Genomic DNA, 7,301 nt, shown 5'->3' with positions numbered 1-7,301 from the left:
TATTGTAACCAACCATTTTTACTGAGTACATTCATTAAGGAAAGTTATATCTTTTGCTCTTTTTATTAGTATTTTGTTTACCATCCAGATTAAACATCACTATTTTGACCATTAGCAAATAAACTGAACAAATTAATCTTTTCAAACACATTTTCTTTTAATTGCAAAATATGCCTTAGCAATAATCTTTGAGCGTCCTGAACCAGATTTCTTATTTTTCTGTGCCCAACATGGGGCTCAAACTAACCACCCCGAGATCAAGAGTCGCATATTCCGCTGACCATGCCAGCAATAATCTTTGAACATCCAGAACCAGATTTTTTTTGTTCCGATTTTGTGTAATAACAAGGCAAACAGCCCTCAAAATAGCCTCTCCCACCAGAAGCCATCATATTTCTTCAGTGTAGAAACAGTGAAAAATCAGAATTGGATTTATTTTTAATTCTTTAGATAGTTTACATGAGTAATATTTGGATTCTTTGATTTTTATATTTCATGTTCTTATGCATGAGTTCTGTGTTGGGAGTTTTATTTAGGTCTCCTTTGAAGCTCTGAAGTAGAGAATGTTCTTTACTGAATACTCACATTTCAGTGTTGTATTTTCCTTAATAGAAGTGGGAGGGGAATCTTGTGTGTACTTTATTTTGTTTTCAATCACTAATAAAATGTTTTCCGTAGAATATTGTTTTGAACATCCTCATAAAAGATTTACAAGGCCAATTTTGGCATGTGCCACTTTGGAGAATTTGGAATAGGGAGTGTTGGGGTCCAGCGTACAGATGGTATTGCCCATTTTTGGTCTGTGATACAGAGTGGAGGAGCGAGTAACCTCCTTGAATTAATCCCAGTGTTTCTCTCACCCACATTTTGATATCAGAGGCAGACATTGCATTTATAACACCGAAGGCTAAAGCTTTTTAGATGGTAAACAAGTAGAATATACAGTGGGCAATGCTGGTCTCTCTGCTATTCTGTGTTCAGAAAAATTATGACATCTGAAGGAAGATGAGTTGTGTCTGCGATGTGAGTGCTCTCTGAAAGAATCACCAGATTCCTATTGGGATGTGTCCCTTTGTTGAAAGCTCTATTACTCTCCCACTGTTCAGTTTCATTCTTATCATTCCTGCTTCATCAGGAAAGCTCATTCTTTTTGCCAGAGGGTCCATGTTATAAAATAACTATTAAAATTGAATATTCATTTAATGACCATCTTAAAATTTGAATATTACAGTGACTATTCACTAGCTATACCTGCACTGTTCTAAAACCCCAGATAAATGCAGCCAAATCTTTCTGCTGGCTTGCTTTTTATTTCAGCCTTTGCTCTTGACCCTAGCCAAATATTACATGGTTTAAAACTCTCTTCTGCATTGGATCATTGCTGCTGCTTTGAAAACCTTGCAGCTTCCCAACATGAGTGCTTCCCCACCCCCCACTGTTACCAGCTTTCCTCGAACAAACATCTAAAAACTGTTCTCATAGGGATCCCTGGGTGGCGCAGCGGTTTGGCGCCTGCCTTTGGCCCAGGGCGCGATCCTGGAGACCCAGGATCGAATCCCACGTCGGGCTCCCTGCATGGAGCCTGCTTCTCCCTCTGCCTGTGTCTCTGCCTCTCTCTCTCTCTCTCTCTCTGTGACTATCATGAATAAATAAATAAAATCTTAAAAAAAATATTTAAAAAATAAAAAAAAAATAAAAACTGTTCTCATACACATGCTTCTTATCTACCTGAAGGGTTCGTGTTCTTGGTTTACTTGTTTCAAGCTAGAAAAGGGAAGAGTTTCACATTAATTTCGGGTGCCCAGGATGATGAGGTATATTAGTCTCCACTCCCACTGAAGCTAAATCTTAGATGGCAGTGGCTACAAGCTTCTCCGGACATCCACTTCACTACAGTGGAAGAAAACTTCTTACTGCCTCTTTATTCCCATCGCTGGACTCTGCAACTTCGCGTGATCTTTTTTCTTCTTGCAAGTTCTGTGCATCAAAGTAATAGCAGTACCTCTGGCACCAAAATAAGGATGGAAAGAGAATTGCCTGCGATGAGCATGCAAAAATATGGTGGTACGCGCCTGCCAGAGAAGGAAGAGACTGGGCCTCACTCCTGGCTGCTAAATGTGGTGAGCGATATTCAGCAGTGACTACGTTTCAGAAAGCAGGAAGAAAAATGGCACTGTAAAACATATTATGTACAAAATACAAAACGGGAAATGGGCATCTCTGCTCCCTTTCATTCAGTGATAACCCCGCCTAAACTGGATCCCAAGACTTTGTTGTTGGAAATTATTTCCATGCCCCAGCCTTGGCTATTTGAAGCTGCCTAGATTGGACCTCTCCAGATTAATAATAACCTGCTTCTTAGGGCTTCTGTTTCTGACCACATATAGGGGCCTCTGCCTCACAAGAGCCATGATTGTAGAGATTTAAAAAAAAAAAAGAAAGAAAGAAAGAAGAAGCTGCCGCAGAGGTGGCATTCCAGGGAAGCTCCCTGGGCTTTAAGAGCACTCGTGGTTAGCATAATTGGTCATGTGACATCACTTATGCATTAGGGGGCATGTTCATTATTTATGCCCGCGTGAACAAACATCGATGATGAATGGATTCAACCAAAAAGGGAAGGTTACAAAAATGTCATATGTAAATGAGAAAGAGCCAAGACTTGTGAGGGTTGCTTCCCCAGTAGTGGTGTGTGTCTACGTGTGTGCGTCTATGTCTGTATCTGTACCTACCTATATATGTTCTACTCTGTGAAATACTGGAAGAGACATCAATAAAAATAATGCCCATTATAATAGATATTTGGCATCAAATTGTACTGAGTGGGCCTGATTTTTATATTTTAAACAGCTTTGCAATTTGTTTTTCACGATAGCAGTCCTGGGAATATTCTGAATTCAGGAAAGAGTTTAGAGAGGTTATTGCCTTCTTAATAATTTAGAGCTTCTATTGCTCTGCCAAGTCAGAAGATTAACATTTAATAGAAAAAAAATTATATATCTATAATTCAGTCACGGCTATTAGATCAGATGGATTTTACATTAAGTGACAAAGATGTCGAGCGTTTAAGGACCATTAAGCTCCAGGACTCTTTTATTGGGTTTTGAGGCCCCTGAGTCCAGGTCCCGCTGTGAAGAGTATTTGTTTCATATATACAGAACACATTAAGGATGGGAAAGGGGCATACATTTTAAAAGAAAATAAGCCATGAAAAAGTGATTTTCCACATTGTGAACAGCTACTATACAGACTCAGCCTGATTTTATACTAATGAGTTTTGTTCATCATTAAGTGGCTTTCTTACAGGCTACAGGAAGATGGTGAAGGCGACATTAAAAGTGGAACCTACAGGAAATCCCAGTACCTGGGCACCCTCCCTCAGTAGTTCACTTTGAGAAACTACGTTCCTAGTAGTTTCCAGGTCACTCTAGATAACAAAGAATGTAAGTTCGAAAATGCCTTCTCTGGTGGTCCTTAAGGACCATGAAAGGAAAAAAAAGAGAGAAATGACTTCTAGTAAGTCTTTATTTTTTTTAGTGTTGCCCCAAATTATCAAAGAGGGGATCAACTCTTTTTTTTTTTTTTATTAGAGTTCAATTTACCAGCATATAGCATAACACCCAGTGCTCATCCCATCAAGTGCCCCAAAGAGGGGAATCAACTCTTGAGAAGACCCACTCACTTATGGGGATAAATCCTTATTAAGTGCTTGTAACATGCTTTATATTACGGCAATTAAAACACGACAAGCAGTATCTTAAGTATTATAAACGTTTCTTCGTTTCTTAACGCTTTATGCCCATGTCTCCTGTCCCATTCCCACCTCCAAAACCCTGGAAGAGGATAAAAGCAAAGAGATGTAGGGAGGATATAGGAATGGAGCTCATATAATTTGTAACTTTTCCCCTGCAATGTCCAAACAAATTGTGTGATTTTTCTTGCTTGCTATTCTAGGCTTTTTTTAATTGCCTCAGACTAAAGTGGCACCTTATGGGCTGCTTCAGAATTTGTCTTCAGGATTTAAAAATGAAGCCGATTCATATTCAGAGTCTTCCTGCTAAAATCTGTTAAGCCAAAATAAAAATGACTGCTACTTAAATTTTGTTTTCCTCCTCCTTGCTACAAACATTGTCTCACAGGAGCTGTGCGTTCCCGTTTATGCACAATTAAAAACTCTTCTATGGATGGAGAGAGCTGAACCGTCATGGCAGTGCTGCCAGCACCAGGCCTCAAGGACTCCAGTGTATGTGCCTCAATTGAATAAAGGGGAGCTGCTCTCTTGAGCTTGGAGGCTTTTTTTTTTTTTTAACGTGAATTGTTCCAGTTGGCCTTAATCCCTAAGCAATATGGCTCCTTTAAAACCATCTTTATTCATTCACACCAATTGACACTTTAAGAAATTCCTCCAGCTACTGTTCATCTAAGTCTAAATATATCTGTTAGAGTTGAATGCGTTTAAGAGGATTTGCAATCTGTGATTATCCAAAATACTATTCATTGTCAATATTTTTGGTGTGCCATAGCCAATCTTGTTATTATAATGTACATAACTACTTAACGGCAGCAAAGCCCAAATACATCACAGCGATTGGGATAACCTGAAGGGGGGCTTTTCTCCGACTCCACGCTACCATTCTGGCACAGCTTGCGTGGTTCTGAGCATCCGAAAGAGCTCCTTAATAAGCTCTTGCTCCCCTTCCAGACCCTTTTGGGTAATCTCGCCCTCATGTTCTAAGTAGAGAGCAGTTACCAGGACGACAGAGAATTGGAGGAAGATTTAATTGTGATCTGATGTCTAACCAGAATAAAGAGCCTTGAATTTCCATTCGAGGTTCCCAAGCAAATGTCAATATGCATATTTATTGTTTTCGCCCTGCCTCATGACAAAAAGGAAATTAAGGTGGCTTGCAATGTTTTCCTTAATATGGGAGAGGAGAAGGGGGATGGCAAATACCAAAAAGGATAGGAAAAATAAGCAGCAGCTTGGAATCCAGAAAACATGTCATAGACACCATAATATACCGCTCGCTTTTCTGGAGCTGGCCTCCATGTGACTCAACTTCCTAGCAGCCGGTGCAAGGACAGCATCACATGCATGAGGCACGTAGCATCCGCTATAAAGAGCACAGTTATCCCTGGTTCCGAGGCTGGGCAGCCTTTCCCCCACAGTACATCTCAGACCCTAGTGTGCGCTCCCCTGGGGATGCAGCCAGTGGATTGGACAGTGCTCCATCAGACTGGATGGTAGGAAACGGAAGCTAGGTCAGGATAACCTTTTTAGTCTGGAATCGTTTGTAGCCCGTGAGATAACTGACTCAGCAATAAGAGCCCACATTTGGGGTCCATTTGAGTCCGTGAAGATGTTTTTTCTCTCATCTTACTCTTGATCTCCAGATGTTTCAAGAAAATTTCCGAAGTGGGGATGTGTCTCCAGTATTTTTTACTTTCCTTTCTGCTCTCTCTGCATTTATCATCTGTGTCCCTTCAGGCCTCTTCTGCTCTCACCATACTCTGAACCCTTCTTTGGCACCCCTCATCCTGGCCTGCTGCATACTCCTGTTTCCCTTCATCTCCCTCCCCTCCGTTCCAAGATAGGAAATGGGGCCATTTTTTTAGGCAGGTGTATTAAAAAAACACTATGATCAATTCACACATTATTCATTATTGATAACCTGGTAACTATTACAAATGAATTTTTACTTTAGAGAAAGCATGTTTAACTCCCAATAATGTATTAATTACAGAATCTTAGAGGAATAATAAAATTAAAGGGAAATCCCATTTTAAGGGAAGAGGAAGAGAGTTTGCAGCAGGTGGAGGAGGCCTCCATCCTTCCCTGAATTATGCTCACCCTGTCTTCACGATTCCCTCTATTACCACTTTTCACAGATTTCTGCCTCCCCCTATATTTTTGATGAAAATCTCTTTTTTTATAAAAGATTTTATTTACTCAGGAGAGACACAGAGAGAGGCAGAGACATAGGCAGAGGGAGAAGCAGGCTCCCTGCAGGAAGCCCGATGTGGGACTCGATCCTAGGACCCTCGGATCACGACCTGAGCCGAAGGCAGACACTCAACCACTGAGCCACCCAGGTGCCCCCAAAATCAATTCTTTAAAGTGTATTAAGAAGTGGATATCCACTGTCCTCTTGACCACCCAACATATGAACCATCTTTCTATGTTTAGGGAGTTGTCTGTCTTATGAGCCTTAACAAGATGAAAAGACATCCACCTGCTATAGAGGCTTAAAATGCCAGATGTTTCTTTTCCCTGACATCTTGGGATGGAGGCACACGACTTAGGCCAGTTCATTTTGCTGACTGTGCCCTCGACTAAATGACGGTAAGAGGCAGAGGTGATACTGACCTCTTTCTTGTAGCAGGGACAGTTGGGTTTGTTCTGAGATCAAGTTCCTGGTACAGAGGTAAAGGTGGCCTGAAGATTAGCATCTATTGCTTGGTGGGACAGCTGCTGTTTTCTCCCCAGACAGACTTTGGAGTATGATTTGGAAGCTCTTTCTGTCTGCTTGGGCCCGAGCCTGGTCTCCCGCCTTCTCTATAATTCAGTGAGCTACCTAGTATATTCGAGATAAATGATAAATCCCCTATTTGCTTAAAACAGGCAGGATTGGTTTCTGTTTCTTGCAATTAAGTCAGGCCAATATAAAAATTTCCTCCCTTATTTCCAAAGCAAAGTATATTCAATTTAGAAACTTAGAAAATATAGTCAGGAAAAAGGAAAACATAATTCACCCCAACACAGATATAAACACTGTTAATGCTTCTACTACCATTGTATGCATCCATCCCAAGGAAGACTGTGCTGTGGGAAAATAATGATCTGGGATTCTTTGGGGGGGCCACTTTATTCCTTGTATGGGGAATCCAATAAATAGCCTTCCTACATTTGTTTTAAGAATCTGGGGTTAAGAGTGCTTAATTGAGTTGGACTGTGTGTGCAGGAATTGCTTTTAAGCCCTGTAGGTAATGAAAGAATCATCTACAAAAGGCTGTTAATTCTTTGCTATGTAGGTCGACCTTTTTTCCCTTTTAATTTTGTCCATTGTACTTTAGTTTTGTTTTTTCTCCCATTCTGAAGTTTAAATTTTGCAAATTTGTCCATCTTTTATGGTTTGTGGCTTTGATGTCATGCTTTAAACATCGTTTGACAACATATAGATCTACATTTTATCTAGTGCTTTTATGGTATTGTTTCTATTAAACAATCCACTGAGAATTTGTTTTACTATATCATGTGACATACAGATTCAGCTTAATTATTATTTATGTTGCTATCCAGTTTG

This window comes from Canis lupus, chromosome 30, assembly GCF_003254725.2.
Source record: "Canis lupus dingo isolate Sandy chromosome 30, ASM325472v2, whole genome shotgun sequence".
Taxonomy (NCBI): domain Eukaryota; kingdom Metazoa; phylum Chordata; class Mammalia; order Carnivora; family Canidae; genus Canis; species Canis lupus.
The sequence above is the reverse complement of the archived record's forward strand: the minus strand, read 5'-3'. Positions refer to the sequence as shown.